The sequence below is a fragment of the Ambystoma mexicanum genome, chromosome 8 (assembly GCF_040938575.1).
Source record: "Ambystoma mexicanum isolate Mex_15411 chromosome 8, UKY_AmexF1_1, whole genome shotgun sequence".
NCBI lineage: Eukaryota > Metazoa > Chordata > Amphibia > Caudata > Ambystomatidae > Ambystoma > Ambystoma mexicanum.
In genome coordinates this window covers 1,191,466,121-1,191,486,317 of record NC_090929.1, presented here as the reverse complement: position 1 = coordinate 1,191,486,317, position 20,197 = coordinate 1,191,466,121, and the positions used below count along the sequence as shown (strand labels likewise).

At 47.7% G+C, this 20,197-nt stretch overlaps 1 protein-coding gene across 2 annotated transcripts in view; it reads left to right on the top strand.

Moving 5' to 3' along the window:
- Nucleotides 1–20,197, top strand: part of PTEN (phosphatase and tensin homolog) — a 791,199-nt gene that overhangs the window by 426,177 nt on the left and 344,825 nt on the right. The gene's annotated exons all lie outside the window — the stretch shown is intronic.

Here is a 20,197-nt window from a genome sequence, read left to right as displayed (position 1 = left end):
AAGTGCGACAGATTTTGCTCAAGGGAATTTCCCCCGAGAGGAGCTCTAGGAGATGCGTTCGTAGTGGACTGGGAGTTCCCACTTCTGTACGCGTTCCCTCCGGTCCCTGTCATTCCTCAAATGATCAGGAGGTTGAGAAGGTTTCGGAAGACCATGATCCTAATTGCCCCGGATTGGGCCAGGAGAACGTGGTACCCGGACCTTCTAGACATGTCCATCTGCCCTCCAATTCGACTGCCATACAGAGAGGATCTTCTCTCGCAGAAGGAAGGTCAGGTTCTCCATCCAGCCATCAAGACCCTCAACCTTCACGCTTGGTGTCTGAAAGGTTGAGGTACAAGGATTGGGACCTTCCGGATGATGTTATGGAGGTGTTGCTTTCGGCCAGAAGGCCGGCAACTAAAACTCTATACCGCTGCCGTTGGAACAAATTTTGCAGCTGGTGCAGAGAAAAGAATATTGAACCCTTTTCTTGTGGTACACCTATGGTGTTGTCATTCTTACTTTACCTGGCTAATTCAGGCCTACAGGTTGGCACAATTAAGGGCTATCTCGCAGCGCTATCAATCTTTAAGCGCACTGCAGAGGAGCCTTCATACTTCAAAATTCCATTGGTAATACAATACCTAAAAGGATTAACTAATGTTTATCCCCCGAAACCTTTTCAAGTTCCCTTATGGGATTTAAACCTAATTTTAAACTTCCTAAAGGGTGCCCCTTTTGAACCACTACACTCTTGTTCATTGAAGCTTCTCACCCTCAAAACTGTTTTGCTAATAGCATTGACATCTGCTAGAAGGGTTAGCGAGTTGCAAGCCTTATCGTGTAAACCTCCACATACAATCTTTTACAAGGACAAAGTTGTTCTTCAGGTGAAGCCTAACTTCCTCCCGAAGGTAGTCTCGGAGTTTCACATCACTCAGAAGATTATATTACCTTCTTTCTACCCTCCTCCTCATCCGGGGAAGGAGGAAGAGAGACTGCACAGGCTGGACCCTAAGCGAGCCTTGAGCTTCTATATCAGCAGATTGGCTAAGATCAGACAAGCAGACCAACTCTTTGTAGGTTATGCAGGACATAAGTTGGGCCTTCCAATAACAAAACAAACCATCTCCAGATGGATTATTTTAGCCATTCTGGAGTGCTACAAATTGGCAGGAAAGGAGCCTCCTCAAAATCTAAGGGCTCATTCTACCAGGGGTATCGCAACATCCTCAGCCCTTCAAAGAGGGGTGCCAATTCGAGATATATGTGCGGCTGCCACATGGTCGTCCGCACATACATTTACCAAATTCTATAGCCTGGATTCCTCCTCTAGTCAAGAAACTAGATTCGGCAAGGCTGTGTTACACTCTGTCCATTCTGGAAGGGTAACATAACTTTTATTACTCCCGCCTCCAGTCACAATACCACTGCTATGGGAGTCTATCTAAGATAAGGAATACGTCGGAGGACACAATCCCTTCGAAGAACTAGTTACTCTTACCTTGTAACGTTCTTTCGATGGGATGTTCCTCCGACGTATTCCTTATCGACCCTCCCATCCATCCCCGCAGTATGACTTCCTGTGGGTTTGCAGCCTATGCTCCTTCAAGGTGATTAGTCTAATCCAAAAACATTACTGGGGACTACAAAACGGAACTGAGCAACGGACGCTGCGCGCGGCCTTTATAGGCAGGATGACGTCGACGTCGGCACGGAGGCCGTCGAGGGTCATCGACTCGGCGATCATCGACGCGCAGCGCCCTCTGGCGAAAAAATTTTCCGAGGCCAGCAAAGCTGAAGGATTTCTATCTAAGATCTAAGATAAGGAATACGTCGGAGGAACATCCCATCGAAAGAACGTTACAAGGTAAGAGTAACTAGTTCTTTTCCGTCATGCATTACTTCTGATGGTATACAGTGCAAGGTTATACACATCCACACTGTTGAAACCACGTCTACCAAATTTTGTCTGGGGCAAGATTGTAGTCTGGATGCATACAACTCACTCCATAGACACCCTCATTTACTGATGCTCAGCCAGATTCAATACAGTAGGTACTAGGAGGCACAGTTTTGAAAAGTGTCTGAAGCAAAATGTTCGTGCTGGTTATTGCTTTGAAATGTATTACTTCTGTATACAGCTCGAAAGTGTTTATTAAAGCATTTTAAAAGGGAATAAAAAAAAGAGTGGTATCGCGCCACTCCAGATATGGGAAATGGCAAGGTTACAGTTTACTTAAGTTCATTCACAAGAAGAGAGCACAATCAATCTTTCTTGGACATTTTCTCAAATGTGCTGAAGCCATTGAGTGACTGAAACATGGCGCACAAAGAACGTACATCATTTGGAAAAGCTCCATCTGATGCAAAGCGAAAATCAATATCAAGAGCTTCTGAAACACAACAACAAAAAGCAGCACGACCAGAGAAAAAGAACAACTTCCTCCAGGGCAAATGAGATGCCAGAGCAAACTGAAGCAAGACTTGCTGACAAGTGGACAAGAGCAACATCCTCCATGGCACATTAGACCCCACTCGATCATGACACGGGCAACGCCGTCTACTCCAGCTAGTCCCATCTAAACAAAACAAATGACATTTTTTTTCTTGGAGAAAAAACAATCATTTATAAACTGGTCAAATTAGAGTTTTTATTTTTAAATGTTTTTATTAGCATTTATAAAGTACATTTACTCTTAGCATCTCAACTTGCCATCTGTCATATTTGCATGTAATAACAGGTTAACAGTAAAAAAACAACTTAAAGTATAACAGTCTTTGTTGCTTGATTCGCACTTTAGGCCACTCGTTTAGCTTAACGTGGCTCTAGGGTGTAGGGTAACTGCATGTTCGTTAGGGGCAAATGGGTGACCATTCGAATTTTCCTTGTTTCAATAGTCTAGCAGTAGTAAGTCTTAGTCAGCCCAAGCGTGGTCCCTATTTGTTCATGGTGGTTTATCGTCTGATGGGTGAAACATGTCCTAGATCAATGTTTTCCAGGCCTCAAATGCTGGGCTTCCATCGCCTTTGGCTTTGGATACCCCATCACCCCATTCTCTAATTTCTGCCCCTGTCCAGTGTTGCAGTTCCCTCTGCCATCTGGCATATTGCGGGCCCCCCACTGTTTTCCACGCCATTGCCATGGACCCTTTGGCCAGTATACATACCATGTCTATGAATTTGAACACCTGTCTGTATTTGCTTATTCTTGGGTAGGCTCCCAGTAAGCATTCTTCGAGTGGATTGTGTCCTCCAACGTATTCATAAAAACATTCATGATTAAATATATACTGCTTGTTTCAAGGGGCACAAAAGGATCAGCCCTTAATAGAATGTAAGTCTCCAATACATGTTTAAATATGTATGAGTGTCTAAACCTGTACAAAACGTAAGAACAAACGTTCTAACTTTGAACTGCATGTCTTAATAGACACAGGAGATTACACCTTAACAGAATGTAAGTCTTAATGACAGGTGAGTTTTTTTACAAATTGTATGTCTAAATAGGCACAATAGGTTTACACCTCTACAGAATGCAATTTTCCTACGGAGTAACATGATGGAAACTCACGCTAAATCTCATCAACCCGCACTCTACCCATATTTCTTGAGTTTTTCTGTATCCTAACTTGTTCCAAAACAATTACTATAGTCTGTATTCACCAAATGGCTTATACTTGTCCTTTTGACCCACAGGCTCTTTTACTTATCCCAGACCACGCATCTCATATGGGCACTATTTGCCCTTTCAATATTGAAGTTTCTTTACTCTAATACCGCACCACAGATTTTAGCAAGTAGAACCTATTAACAAGATGTCATATCTCAATGCATGCTCTGCATCCATTTTTTTTATCATTTATGTAAATTCGCATTATTTACTCTTAGTTTGTCTCTTCAGGAGTTACCGCCTCCTTTAACATCCTATTGAGTCTCCCGACCATGATTCTTCTACATATATATTTTTTTCCGCAATGGCGGTTCCTACACGTCATGACGTCCTGACATCCAGACGCCGCACATGGCCATCTATAACTTCTTTAATATTACCATACCCCTTTAAAAATATTATTGCCCTTGATACGCACGTGAATTAAGTAATAATTCAATGTTTACATTAATGACATCACTATATGCCAAAACTGGTGATGTCACCTTTAAGTGCCACTATTTCTACGGCCATCTTTGCTCCTACTATGAGCACGGGAGCGGACATGGTATCCACTTCTACCGGACTCGGGAGGTAAGCTTATCTAATCCTGCCCCTGCTTCTTTATTCATTCTTACTTAAACTTAGCTTTCTCTACACTTTCTTGACCCTAAAACACGGACCGGGCTGTCCCGCAGAGACGCATATTCACTGGTGATCTTCCTCTAAATCCGTGCTGATACAATGACCGTTTACCTTCATGGTTACAACTTTTCAAACCGCAAGGGTTAGAACTAAAATTTTATGACACTTTTCCACATAGGTTTAGCTACATTTCAATGAATATTCAGGCTTTTACTTTAGACTAAGAATCATTGTATTTTAACAATACTGCCATGACCCAAGGTCGAATCACGATGAATTGTTGCACTTTATAAGTACTTCTATTAGTTATCTACTCACAATGCTGATGGCACATCAAGCCAGCATGGATACTTTAAGAACGGCCCTATCATGGAATAATCGGAATTAACTTTCAGAATGAATGAACTAGTATCAGTCACGACAGTCATAGATTTGTATGCAGCAGTATTAATAACACTGACCGCCTATTAATAACACTGACCGCCTGGTATCAAATTAGATGGCCACTTTTTGATCATTTGACAGTATGTTGTGAAACAGACCAAGCACCTACGATGTTGAATAACTCAGTGAATATTTGATCTTGTGAAATGAAAAAATGTATCTAAGAAATGAACATATTGATTGATTTCTCTTTTAGAACATATTGGAATAGTATATATTTAACCATTAATGTTTTTGAGAATACTTTACTAAATTGGTAATTGTGTTTTTGAAATTTCCTTTTAGATGTGATTAATATTGTTGAATATGCCCCTGAAGAAGAGATGAATTTCTCGAAACGCGTTGGGCCACTTATGAATTACTGAAAAATAGAAATACTGAAAATATCTTCACTTTGTGTTGAGATTCATCAATGAATACCATACAATGATTTTGTGTTTACTATATAATTGAACACATATTGTTAAGTCTCTATACACTCACTGAGTGTATAAAATGTACATTAACAGCTTGGCTCATTATATGAGCTTGTGAAAGTGTGAGGGGGACAGGATTCCTCTATTAGGAACTTGCTTTGTTTGCGTATATCTTACAACCCATATGCCAGGGTTGACTGTTATCTCCCCTGCACCTGAAATTTACTAAAAGCATCATTTTGCTATTTAAGATTAACTGAAATTAATAAACGTTGGCCTCAGTTCTGTTTTTCCACAGTATACGTTGCTTCGGAAATTCGGCGCGCCTCTTTCTGTGAGAATAGCAAATAATATTGATTATGTCCTTCATCGACGCCGACCATTACCCCGAGGTCGGGTTTCAAAAAGTGCAAGTCGTGCGGTTCAAAAATGTCGATCACAGACCCGCACCGAGTGTGTTTATGGTGCCTCAGAGAAGGCCACGACACGGAGGCCTGTACGAAGTGTCAGGCGATGACGGGGAAGGCCTTGCGAGAAAGGAGGGGAAAACTACAGGTAGGTCGCAAATCTGACCGTAAAGCCTCTAGCGTCGAGGTCCAGTGAGGAGAAATCTCCTCGACGCTAAAGGCATCGGTCCAGGTCCCGAAGCGATTCCCATCGCTCGTCGTCTTCGATGAAAAAAATCAAAGAATCGACGCCAGAGGTCTCTCTCCATCTTGTCCTCGGACGAATCCCCAAAAAGGATGAAATGTCCCACTAAACATTCATCATCTGAAGAATGGGAAGCATTTAGGGTCAAAATGATGGAGGTGTCAAATTAGATGGCCACTTTTTGATCATTTGACAGTATGTTGTGAAACAGACCAAGCACCTACGATGTTGAATAACTCAGTGAATATTTGATCTTGTGAAATGAAAAAATGTATCTAAGAAATGAACATATTGATTGATTTCTCTTTTAGAACATATTGGAATAGTATATATTTAACCATTAATGTTTTTGAGAATACTTTACTAAATTGGTAATTGTGTTTTTGAAATTTCCTTTTAGATGTGATTAATATTGTTGAATATGCCCCTGAAGAAGAGATGAATTTCTCGAAACGCGTTGGGCCACTTATGAATTACTGAAAAATAGAAATACTGAAAATATCTTCACTTTGTGTTGAGATTCATCAATGAATACCATACAATGATTTTGTGTTTACTATATAATTGAACACATATTGTTAAGTCTCTATACACTCACTGAGTGTATAAAATGTACATTAACAGCTTGGCTCATTATATGAGCTTGTGAAAGTGTGAGGGGGACAGGATTCCTCTATTAGGAACTTGCTTTGTTTGCGTATATCTTACAACCCATATGCCAGGGTTGACTGTTATCTCCCCTGCACCTGAAATTTACTAAAAGCATCATTTTGCTATTTAAGATTAACTGAAATTAATAAACGTTGGCCTCAGTTCTGTTTTTCCACAGTATACGTTGCTTCGGAAATTCGGCGCGCCTCTTTCTGTGAGAATAGCAAATAATATTGATTATGTCCTTCATCGACGCCGACCATTACCCCGAGGTCGGGTTTCAAAAAGTGCAAGTCGTGCGGTTCAAAAATGTCGATCACAGACCCGCACCGAGTGTGTTTATGGTGCCTCAGAGAAGGCCACGACACGGAGGCCTGTACGAAGTGTCAGGCGATGACGGGGAAGGCCTTGCGAGAAAGGAGGGGAAAACTACAGGTAGGTCGCAAATCTGACCGTAAAGCCTCTAGCGTCGAGGTCCAGTGAGGAGAAATCTCCTCGACGCTAAAGGCATCGGTCCAGGTCCCGAAGCGATTCCCATCGCTCGTCGTCTTCGATGAAAAAAATCAAAGAATCGACGCCAGAGGTCTCTCTCCATCTTGTCCTCGGACGAATCCCCAAAAAGGATGAAATGTCCCACTAAACATTCATCATCTGAAGAATGGGAAGCATTTAGGGTCAAAATGATGGAGGTGTTCGAGAAAGCGAAGCCTCGGTCCGCGCCTTCCTAGGAAGCCGGTCGGAGCGTCATCGCTCCGACACTCGCGCGCCCTCGAGCCCGGGTGATCGAAAGAAGGATAGAGGACCTTCTAGGACGCTGAGCGAGAAAAGCCAGTCAAGTCGACCGCTCGAGTTCACAGACGCAGTCCGAGACCGAACACACCTCGAAGGGCAAGTCTTCGAAGAGCGCCTCGATGCCGTCGAAGAAGGGTATTGCGCCTACGCCTTTGTCGACGTCAACCACGAAGCCCTCGACGCCGAAACCCCCAGTTCGGCAAAATCAACAAAGGGAAAGAACCTGTAATCCCCTCAGGGCCCATTAATACTCCTCGTCCACCTCTCCCAGAAAAGGTTTTCAAACCTCTACCTAGGAAAGAGTTCTTAAAGTCTCTGACCTCAATTTTTGAGGAACAGGAGAAATCTGATGAGGAGAGTGTACCTTTTGGGCTGGAATATGGCACCCCAAATGTCCAGGAATGCCTGATTTCAGAATACAGCAGGATGAGGGATTTGGTTGAATCACTGCACAATGCAAGTGGTATTGATGCATCTCCTGAAAATGACTTTGGTAGACCAGAACCAGGAGAACATGCCAGTCCATCATACCATTAGCAAATAACAAAGGTAATAGATTATTTAGGATGGGCCAGACCTCTAGCTCAATTCATCCAAGATCTAACAGACATATTGGATCATGGTCCTACTGAAGACCCAATACTACCTTTTCACGTAGCTTTGCAAAGTAGGGTGGCCAAAAATTGGGAGACTCCGGATTCTATTCCGCCAGTGAATAAATCCCTTCAAAATACCGCCCTGCCAGTAGCGACCCCGGCTATCTGTCTAAACATCCCACTCCAGAGAATTTGGTCATACAGACAGCCACAGCTTCTAACAAACTGGCGTACCCTTCTATCCCTCCGGACAGGGATGATAAGCGTGTGGATGGCTGGGCACGGAAGGTATTTTCAGCTGGGAGTATGGCATTAAAATCCGCCAACTCCATATGTGCTTTGGCAAAGTTTTCGTACACTCTGTGGTAGTGCATTGTAATGGCGGCAGAGCACATACCAGAAGGGGACGAAAGGGAAGAATTCCTAGCCATCGTTAGAGATGGGAAGGAGGCCATGCAGGAATCCCTTGAATCTGGATTGGACACTGTAGATATGTGAGCAGGTCCATGGGCACTAGCACGGTAATGCACAGATTTGCATGGTTACGGGAGTCGGGTTTCGCACCAGACGTGCAGAACCGTCTCCTGAACATGTCCTTTGACGGGTCTCACCTTTTTGGCAGCAAGGCTGACAAGAGCCTTGAGAGGTTGCAAACCTCAAAGGTAGCTGCCAAGTCTTTGGGAGCTGGCATCAGGCAACCTCAGCCTTTTCGTGCACCAGGTCAATCTTGAAGGGGATGATCCTATCGTTACTACTCCTCATATGGAAAGGCGAGAGGAATGGCCAGTCAAAGGGGCCAGAAAAAGACCACTCGTGGTGGACGAGGAAAACGTGCAAAGCCAGCTCTAGCCTCTCTGTCATCAGTGGCTGCAGCAACCGCCTCAAAACCACTTTGACGACTTGCAGCACAAGACGCCTGCAGTTGGCAGGCTGTCACAGCATGTGCAAGAATGGCGAGCCATTACTTCAGATGTTTGGGCTCTAGAAATAATAGCCCAAGGTTACTGCCTTCCTTTTCTAACGCAAACTCCAAGCAATACACCAAGGAGACCCCCTTCGAAGTTTTCAGTCCCGCTCCTATAGCAGGGAGTTTTAACCCTGCTGGAGAAAGGTGCTATAGAACTGGTATCTGCAGTGGAGAGGAACAAGGAATGGTACTCCCCGTATTTTTTGATCCCCAAAAAGGACGGAGGACTGAGACCCATTCTGGACTTAAGAAACTTGAACAAGTTCCTCAGGAAGGACAAGTTCAAGATGGTTACCCTGTCTCAGATCCTTCAGGCCCTTCAACTTCAGGATTGGTTGGTGTCATTGGACCTCCAGGATGCTTTTTTTCATGTGGCGGTTCATCTCAAGCACAGAAAATACCTGAGGTTCGTAGTTGGCGACTCACACCATCATTTTTGAGTCCTGCCATTCGGATTGACCTCCGCCCCGAGGGTCTTCACCAAACTGATGGTAGTGGTGGCAGCTCACCTCAGGAGAGGGGGATTCACGTCTACCCCTACCTGGACGATTGGCTGATCAGAATACGTTCTGCCGAACAGGCACTGGATCACCTGAAAGTCACCTGCCACTTCCTCCACAGACTGGGCTTTTCCCTCAATTTCAAGAAGTCACAAATGACACCTTCTCAACGGCTCCAATATATAGGAGCCGTATTACACATCCCTGGGTAAGAGCTCGCCTCCCAGGTCGAGGGCTCAAGACCTTCTTCAGATGGTTTCCAAATTCCAACAACTTCTTAAGTTTACTCAGCCTCATGGCATCCTGCATCTTTCTGGTGCCAGAGGCACGTCTGAGAATGAGATCCCTTCAATGGGCTCTAAAGACTCGATGGTCCCAGTTCTCAGGTCGAATGACGGATCTTCTCCAGATTCCGAACAAGGTTCGTCAAGATCCTCTATGGTGTTGTTGTTCAGAGAATATCCTGAAAGAAGAACTTTTTTTGGCAACCATGGCCGCAGATCACAGTAGTGACGGACGCCTCAATCAAGGGGTGGGGAGCTCATGACAAAGATCTGACAATCAGCAGTCGTTGGTCTCCATCGGAGTCCAAACTACACATCACCCTTCTGGAGCTGAGAGCAATCAGACTAGCGCTGAAAGCTTTCCTGCCATCTGTCAGAGGAAAGAATGTCCTGATAATGACGGACAACAAGGTGGCTATGCATTATCTAAACAAAAGAGGTGGTGTAGGGTGACTACCTCTGTGCAAAGAGGCATTGCAACTCTGGTATTGGGCAATTCAAGACGGAATCTCTTTAAGGGCAGTTCACCTAGCTAGGGAAGAGAATATGACAGCAGATGCTCTGAGCAGGCACAGCACGGTGTCCCACGAATGGGAACTGGCTCAGGAAGTCATTCAAGAGATCTTCGCCCTTTGGGGAACCCCTCAAGTGGACCTATTTGCGACCGGAATCAACCGGAAGTGCGAAAGGTATTGCTCAAGGGAATTTCCCCCGAGAGGAGCCCTGGGGGATGCGTTCGTGGTGGAGTGGAATTTCACACTATTGTACGCGTTACCTCCGATTCCCGTCATTCCTCATGTCATCAAGAGACTGAGACGCTTCGGGAGCCGCATGATCCTAATTGCCCCGGATTGGGCCAGGAGAACGTGGTACCCGGACCTTCTAGACATATCCATCTGTCCCCCATTACATCTTCCTCAGAGAGAGAACCTTCTCTCTCAAATGGAGGGTCCGGTTCTCCATCCAGAGGTCAAAACGCTCAACCTTCATGCTTGGTATCTGAAATGCTGAGATACAAGGATTGGAACCTTCCAGATGACGTCATGGAGGTGTTGTTTTCGGCAAGAAGGCCAGCAACAAAGTCTCTCTACCGTTGCCTTTGAAAAAACTTTTACAACTGGTGCAGAGAAAAGAATGTCGATCCTCTTCTATGTTCTATTCCGGAAATACTGTCCTTCCTCCTGACCCTAGCACATAAAGGTCTAAATGTTGGAACCATTAAAGGTTATCTAGCGGCGCTTTCCATCTTCAAGCGCTCGTCGGAAGAATGCTCCTTCTTCAAAATTCTTTTGATAGTACAATTTTTTCAATGACTCACTAAGGGCTTTCCTCCTTACGCATTTCAAGTGCCAATTTGGAATCTCAATTTGGTCCTAAAATTCTTAGTGTGCTTCTTTTGAGCCTTTGCACACTTGTCCATTAAGATTACTGACATGGAAAACTGCTTTCCTAGTTGCTTTAACATCTGCGAGAAGAGTGAGTGAATTGCAGGCACTGTTTTCTGGGCCACCCTATACTGTGTTCCATAAGTACAGAGTTGTGTTGAGGGTTAAACCCTCATTTTTACCAAAAGTGGAATCTGATTTCCATTAAAGTCAGAGAATTGTCTTATTCGCATTCTATCCTCCACCTCATCCTAGTAAGGAGGAGGAAAGATAACGCAGGTTGGATCCGAAAAGAGCTTTAAGCTTTTACATCTCTAGGCTTTCTAAGCTTAGAGTGGACAATCAACTGTTTATTGGCTACACAGGAAAGAAATTGGGTCAGTCAGTGACAAAGCAAACAATATCACGCTGGATTGTGCTTTGTATTTCAGAATGCTACAGATTAGCACAAAAAGACCCACCAGAAGGTCTAAGGGCTCATTCCACCAGAGGCATTGCCTCTTCAACAGCCCTATAAAGAGGTGTTCGTATAAGGTCCATTTGTGAAGCAGCAACTTGGTCCTTGCTGCATGCTTTCTCAATTCTACAGCCTGGGTGCTTCCCAGTCTAAGGAGCTTAATTTTGGTAAAGCAGTACTATACTCGGCCATCTAAGGGTATCGAAAAATCTAACCCCTCCTCCAGAGGAATTGTCCATACTGCTTTGGGAGTCTATCTAAGATGAGGAATACGTTGGAGGACACAATCCACTCGAAGAACAAGTTACTTACCAACTGATAACGTTCTTTTGATTGGATGTTCCTCCAACGTATTCCTCATTGCCCTCCCATCCTACTCCTCTGTAGATTTTTCCGGGCTATTGCCACTCCAACTCTCGCAAGGCCGGTACAGTCTACACAGTGAAAAATCAATAATGAAGGGGGAAAAACAGAACTGAGGCCAAGGGGCGCTGCGTATGCTACTTATACACCCAATGACATCACCCTCTACGGAGGCCTTCGAGGGACCATTGACTCGACGACATTGACGCATGGCGCCCTCTGCCGAAATATTTTTCCAAAGCAGCCAAAGCTGGATGGAATACATCTAAAATGAGGAATACGTTGGAGGAACATCCAATCGAAAGAACGTTACCTGTTGGTCAGTAACTTGTTCTTTCGGTGTCCATTCATGCCTTACCACACTAGCCTTTTTGCAAGTTTGTTCTATTTTGGCCCAGAAGCACTGTACCTTCAGGCACCCCCAAAACATGTGCATCATTCCCACTCACTCTGACCTGCACCAAGGGCATAATGGGTGTGCTCTGTTACTAAATTTAGCTATTCTGCTGGGTGTCATGTAGGTCCTATACAAAATATTTAATTGGATCAACCTTAATCGAGCATTTCGTGACATTTCCTGGGGACACATCAGTATCCTCTCCCATTCCTTCTACGGTTAGTCTCCCACATCAGTTTTAGTGCTGCACTCTTGGGGTTGGGTCTATCCACCAGCTGATTATAGATTTTGCATATTGGCTGCCACCCGTCACCCAGGCTGTGGAGTACCGTTAGCACTGGATCTGTTGTCTCCTCTGGCCACTCTTCCCACTTCTTTTTCGCTATCTTACTGGTCCTCTGATACCATAGAAACTGGCCCTTGGGTAGTCCCTATTTCTCTCCCATAGATGCAAATTCCCTGAAAACACCCTCCTCATATACGTCCCTCCAGGTGTAAATACCATAGCTTTCCTATTGTCTCGCATTTGCCAAATCTGCTCTGGATGCGTATACATCGACTGCAATCGGGGTCTCAGGCGAGTAGGGGTGTTCCTGTCCCAGCAGTTTCCGGGCCCTGTCCCAAACCCTCCTTTCTAGCGTTAAAATCATTGGGACATTGCCCAAGCACCCCAGTGGAACCCACAGTATTTCTTTCAGATGTGCAGGTGCTACTGGTTGTTTTATCAGCCTTGTTTCCGATGTGGTCTCATCTGCGAGCCACCTGGCCACAAAGCTGAGTTGCTCTGCCAGATGGTGTTTCTCGAGATCCGGTAATTGAATCCCACCTGCTTCAACGGTAACATGAGTGTGGTCAGAGATAGCTTGTGTCTGGTGGGACCCCAGAGAAGTTCCCTCCGCAACCTTTCCAGTAGGCGAAAGGAGGAGGCCGCGATATAATAATGGACATTGTGGAAGAAATATAGAAACCTCGGCTAGACTATCATTTTAGTGATGACCCTGCCCATCACAGACAGCGGTAATTTAGATCAGAATTTCATTGTCTTCCTAAGTCCCGTCACATCCAGTGTGGTGTTACCCACATGCATCTGTTCTGCTGTGTGCCAGATGTTTACTCCTATGTATCTAAATGATGGCATCGGCCACCGGAGCCCAACGACAGGGAGGTCTTCCTCTGTTTTCCCAGCCAGTCCCGCTATCGGAAATATACAGGATTTTCATTTATGAAAGGAAATTCCTGACACTCGTGCAAAGTTTTCCAGCACCTCCAGAATTACTGGTAGATTCAGATGTGGGTTTTTTAAGTACAATAGTACATCATCGGCATATAGGGATACTATATGGTCCATTCCACCCACTCTGATTCCTGCATCAAAAAATGGCTTCCTTAGGTATATCGCTATCGGCTCTAAGCCCAAGAAATAAAGCATCAGCGACAGTGAGCAGCCCTGCCTGGTTTCCCTCTGGATGTCCCAGGTTGCTGACAGTTCTCCCCGTTTTCATCCTTGCTAACAGCCTTTCATATAGTATTTTGACCCAGCCGATGAAGTACTCACCTAGCCCAAATTCCCTCAGTACCGCAATCGGCCATTCCCAGTATATTGAGCCAAATGCTTTTATAGCATCTAATGAGACTATTGGGTACTGTTCTTGCAGGCTTGTCGTTTGTGCCATAATGTGTTGCAGCCGTCGCAAGTTTATTGCTGTATTTCGGCCTGGTATAAACCCATTTTGGTTCCCGTGTACTATGGTTCCAATGACCCTAGACAGCCGTTTGGCCATGATGGTCGTCTGTATTATGACATTGTAGTTCAGCATCGCTAACGGCCTATATGAATCACACTCGTCCATTGGTTTACTAGGTTTAGGTATTGGCACCACTAGCGTCTCCCTTATGGTCTTGGGCAGTACCTTGTTTTTATATGCCTCTTTAACACCTCATGCAGGACCAGGGTTAATTCAGTGCTGTATGCTTTGTAGATTTCAGGGGGGAACCCGTTGCTCCCAGGATTCTTGCAAGTGGTTAATGATTTGATCGCTCCGTCTATATTCTCTGCCGTTAGTTCCCCTTATAGTGCTTTGCGCTGTGTGCTATTAAGTGTGGGCAGGCCTAGTTCTTCCAATGTATCCAGTATGTCACCCTAGGATACTGGCGTTCTGTTGGTAGGCCTGATGCCGTCAAGGCTACCTGCCCAGGGGCCCTACCGGATTGTCCTCGGAAGGGCGATCAAGTTTTTACTCTTCTTCAACCCCCCCAAGAAGTACTGCCAAAGAGTCAGTCCCGCGCACGATCCAACACGACTACCATTGCAGGTGCCAAGGGCACACAGCCTGCCGGAGTTCGCTCCAAGGTCGTGAGTCAGGGCGTTTTGACTACCGGTCAGCGCTTGTTTCAAGTTCGGGTCCCAGATCGTGCCCTCCCATGCCTGAGCCTGCATGTGGCTTGGGGCCTTCGCGCCCTCCTGCCCAGGGCATGGTGCAAGTCCCCAAAATGGCAGATAGACACGTGGCGGAGTCTGTTAGGCCGGCAGCATTTTGGATTTGAACCAGGGCCCGCCCGTGCTATCGCCCTTTGAATGGCCCTTGCAAGAAGGTCCCAGTCTCCTTCCCTCTGGAAGCGGCGGCGGACTGTATGTTACAGGCATCTGGTGGTCTCAGGGGTACATCTACCCATTGCAGCCTTACGTCTACCTGCCTCAGCACTTCCACCAGGAGCGGCAGCCTAGCGCTTCGGAGGGCCGGGCCCCTAAGGATCCAACGAGTACTGAGGATTGCTTCTTCGAGTGCTTCCTCCTCCTAATGCATTGTCCTCGGATCACAGGGCTCCTCCGCCTGTTCTCCAGCGCTTCCGGTGCCAGTGCTGGTCCCTCTCCCGGACCAGGCCCTGCCGGTTGTTCAGACCCCTCCACCTCCTCTTTTACCACCAAGACCCCCCCTCCCCACCTCTCCCCAACAGCCGTTGAACCAGTCTTCCGCTCTGGATTTAGGGGGGACCGCGCCTGCACCTATGTTCCAGGGTCCAAACTCCCCTACGTCTGTGAAAAGGGGGGGGGGGACAATCACTGTGATGACGCCTAGGACGATGAACCCTCAGCATCTGTTAAGGCCTTTCATGGCTGCCTGCAGGGCCTGGCAGAGTTCTTGGGGGGGGGGGGGGGGGGGAAGGGGGTCCCTTTGCTTGAGGAAGCACCCTAGGAGTCTGGAGTGCGAGCAGAGATTTTGGACAAGTGCACCGCGACCCCGTTTGGCATCCCTCTCCAGAACAATGTCCTGCTGGTGACGAGAAAAGTCTGGGAGAAGGCAAGGGGCCAACGCCAAGATGAACAAGAAGTTAGACAGCAGGCTCAAGCTGACCGACGGGAGCCTCCCATTGTCAGCCTCATTTTTCGGTGGTGGCTGTGGCCTCCCTCCATTCTAAACCATATTCTTCCTCCTCTGGCCCCACATCCAGTTGTCTTTCCAAGGAAGACAAGGTCCTGGAGTCTTTGGGCAAACCCTGTTATGCCATATCAGGACTGCATCTGCGGCAAGCCAATGCTAACACCCTTTTAGCCGCGGCTAAACGGAAGCTGTGGCAGGAGCTCTGGGAGTTCCTGCCTGACCTCCCTCTGGATAGACAAGCCTCCTTCAAGGCCGGTCTGGCGGATGTCTTGGCCGTTGCGCAGGACCTCATGGAGTCTTCTATCTCCCACATTGACACAGCCAGCAGAGGGCTAGATCTGCCCTTTGAGAGCGTGTACCTCTTTCATTCATCAACCGCTGATGCGTTGACAAAGAAGAAAACCTCCATTCAAACCGCCAAGTCATTGGCCACCCTGACAAAGCCAGCGTAGAAGTCCTACCCTCAGTCTCAGGGGAGGAACAAATTCAAACCCTGTGCTTTCACCGGCTTCAAGGGGTTTTTGGGACTGAGGTACGCAGAAGCCTGACAGGCTGCCCAGCGACAACAGGAGGAAACGGCAGAGGACTTTGTGTGGGTTTTTCCGCTCCCCCCTCGGACTCCAAGAAACACTGACATCTCGGTCGGGGAACAGGCCGACTGCCTCTTTTCCAAGACAGCTGGAAGAGTCTTTTCAAGAACCCTTGGATCCATAGTCTCCACTGGCTTCAGTCTTCCTCTTCCTTTTCCTCTACCATCCTCTCCTCCTTTGTCTAGTTGGATCCCCAGCTCTTTTACAGAAGGTCCTTTCGCTCTTGGAGATGCAGGCGGTGGAACCGGTTCCTCTGTCAGACAGGGGCAGAGGACTGGATGTGTTTCCTAGACCTCAAAGATGCGTGCCTTTATGTCCCCAATGGATGTTTCTGCGGTTCACGACTGTCGTACCACTTTCAGAACAAGGTGCTGCCTTTCGACCTGAACTCTGCCCCTCGTATCTTCATGAAGTTGTTGAACGCAGTGGCGGGTTTCCTCTGCTTGGAGGGCTGTCACCGATACCCTTTACTCGACAACAGGTTGGTGAGGGCGGGTTCACCCCAGGGGTGGTGCACTCCTGTTGCCAGAGATTGGCGGATATTCTCCATCAGCTGCGGTTCTCCCTCAACTAGAGGAAGTCAGTTGTGCCCCTCCCAGGATCTGGTTTTCCTTGGGGTGCGTTGAAACACGGCCGTTCAGCGGGTGTTCCCCACGCCTGAAAGGCTCCTCTCCCTTTGCATGGCGATGGGGCACTTTCTGGCCAACTCAACCACCATGGTGGTTACCTGCACCTTCTGGCACTGATGGCCTCCTGCGGGCTCACGGTGCAGTACGCTCCCCTCAAGATGAGGCGCCTCCAGTTCCACCTGTTGGCAAATTGGGATCAGGAGACGGGTTCTCAGTTACAGGATCCCCCCGCTCATCCGGCCCGATCTTTGCTGGTGGTTGATGGACAGCAGTATTTCTGTGGGTGCCCCCTTTACCCGACTGGAGCCTACCCTGGTGGTGACGACAGATTCCTCTCTTACGAGATGGGGGGGGGGAGCTACTCTAGATGGCTATGCGATTCATGGCGCATGGTCCAGGGCGGAAGCCCTCCTGCATATCAATCTTCTGCTCAAGTTCAGGGCAGTGGGCATGGCCCTCAAGGGGTTTCTGCCTTTTCAGGGACAGGCCTGTTCTGCTCAGGACGGCAATTCTACTACAGTGTTTTACTCCCCCCCCAAACCCCCTCTCCTCCTACACCTCCCCATCCCCCACTCCTCCTACACCTCCCCATCCCCCACTCCTCTGCATGAAGGCGGTATTGGTCTGGGAATGGGCCCTGACTGAGGGGACTTGGATTTCAGCAGTCCACCTCCCAGGGGACATCAATGTAAAAGCGGACAAGCTGAGCTGCTTGGGGTTCAACACCTACGAGTGGGAGTCACACACTTACTCCTTGTTGCACCTGTTCCAGCGTTGGGGCTTCGCAGAACTGGACTTGTTTGCATCTCCTCTGAATTCCAATTGCCCCCAGTTTGCTTCATGGGCAGGACGGGGTTCTCTGGGAGACTCCTTCCAGAACTGTTGGTACTGCCGCAGGTGTTGTGTTCCCGCCTCCACCGTTCTGCTGCACCGGACCCTCCTTAAGTTCTGGGTTTCGGTGGGCTGCAGCCTCATCCTGATTCCCCCCCCACTGGCCTTCGAGAGCCTGGATTTCAGATCTGCTGCAGGTGTGCTATCGGAGCCCTGTCAACCTTCCGATCCCCAACAGAGGCTTGCTGACGCAGCGCAAGTTCAGGGTAGTGGAACATCCGGACCCGGCCAGGCTACCAGGTTCTTGACCAGCTAAGGCTACAGAATGCTCAATTTTCAGATGACAACTGTGACATCATTCAACAGGCCAGGAGGCCCACTATTCGGTCTCGGCATGAGAGCAAATGGACTAGGTTCTGCCATTGGGCTTGTGACAAGGGTCTGGATCCTGTCACCTGTCTGGCTGACGTACTGACTTTTTCAGTGCACCTGGCTCGTTCTGGGGTTCAGGTGGATACTTGCCATACTTATTTGGCAGCCATTGGGGCTGACAATTCCCGAGCATGTGTTTTGGGTGGCCCACACATTGTGGTTAAGGCCCACCTCAAGGGGTTGTTTAGGCATTTTCCTCCGGGGCATAGGCTGCATCTGGTCTGGGACCTCAATGTGGTTCTTGCAGCTTTACAGTGCAAACCTTTTGAGCCGATGGCCTCTGTGGCCATCCGGCTGGTAACGTGGTACCTCTTGCCTCTGCGCGCAGTGTCAGCAAGCTGCAGGTGCTGTCTTCGTGCGAGGCCTTCACGACGTTTCACAATGACAAGCACATTCATCCAAACTTCTTTCCCAAGGTGGTCTCACCATTCCATTTGAATCAAGAGATATGCCTGCCGGTGTTCTTCCCGAACCTGCATTCAGAGGCAGAGAGGGCTCTACATTCCTTGGACCTCAAGAGGGTCCTTAAGTTTTACCTCCCTGGGACCGAATCCTTCAGGAAGTCTGAGGCATTTTCACTTTTGGGCTATCCTCCCCAGACACTCGGGCTTCCAAGGTTTCTAACACCCTTTGGAGGATACAGGCAGTTTCGGAGGCGTATACAGCCATGGGCAAGCCGGTACCAGAGGTTATTCATGCCCATGCGGTTAGGGCTAATGCCACGACAGTCATGTTTGAGACCTGCTTCTTGGGATGTCATCAGCAGGACAGCTGCTTGGGCCACTCAGTCGGCTTTCTGCAAGCACTATTCCCTGGACACCATCTGAGTTTGGTCTGGTGGTTCTACAGAACTTTTGGTTCTTCCTAGATATGAGGCAGGCTGTCACTGATGGTCTTGTTCGATGGAATCACCCACAAGGATGGAGGAAAGTGGGCAGGACGTATGATTCTCAAGAGTATTCATAGTCCAAAGTCCCCTTTCCTCATACATCTCACCCACCTTCCACTGCTTGTATGCCAGGGGCTAATATGTAATAAGTGCAGCCAGGTATCTAAGGGTCCGATCTGTTCAAAGGGGACTGAGGTTAAAGGGTGCCATTCACATTTAGCCTTGTCCTTCCATGCCCTTGCACTCCTCACCCTGATGTTCTTCCTTTTCTTTCATTCTACTCTCCTCCCTTCTCCCATTTTCCTTGTTATGCTCCTGACCTTCCATCTCCTTCTCCTCCCTTCCCTCTTCATCACTCTACTTCTCTCCTCTCTAATACTCTCCACCTCTCCCCACTCTGCTACCCTCCACCTCTCCCCACCCTTAGTCTCCCCTTTACTGCGCTCCCCTCTACCCCTCACTTCTCTACTAGTTCCCCTCTTGACTCCACCTCGCCTGCTCTCAGAGTCACCCTTTGGTCACTCTTGTATAGTCTCCCTACTATTACACTTTATCCCAGTCACCCTCTTAATTCACCATACATTCACTCGCTCCCAAGTACCATTCTCATCCTAACCAATACCTCACATTGCGCACACTCTTTTTCAATTTTCCCTGACACTCTGCATCTCCATCTTCCTTCCGCTTGGTCCACCCCCACCCCCTTCTCCTCCTTTGACCTCACCACCCAGTTTCAATGTCCCCCTTTTATTCTCCCCCTACCATCAGTCATGTAGCCTTGCTGTTTCCCCGGACCAACCTTTTTTCCCCTGGGTTACCTCATACTGGTACGAAGCTCTTGAAACGCTTCGGAAACCCTGCCCACTCCTCAAACGCGGACCCTCTGGAGCTTGGCAATGGTGGCCTGCTGCAAGCCCAATCACTGCCAAAGTCTTGGTTTGTGTGTTCTGGAGCTTCCTGGGTGGCAGTCTCTATTGCACACTGCTTTGGGGCCCTGTGGTTCGCTAATGGCACGCTTGCTGCTGGCCTGTTCATTCCCTCCTCAGATGCAAGGACTTCTGCAGTCCTGAAAGAGGAAAAGGAACACTGGTCAAAACGGGGCACGGTAGGTATGGGGTGATGTCAAGTAGCACTTGCTTTTTCAGTCGGGCACCCCCCAGCTGCCAGACCCCACCTCTGGGGCAGCACTGGCTCTGCCAAAAACCCTGACAGGCCTTCTGCCCCAGGTTCAGAGGTGTTACCATCTGCTCTTGAGGGGTTCAGG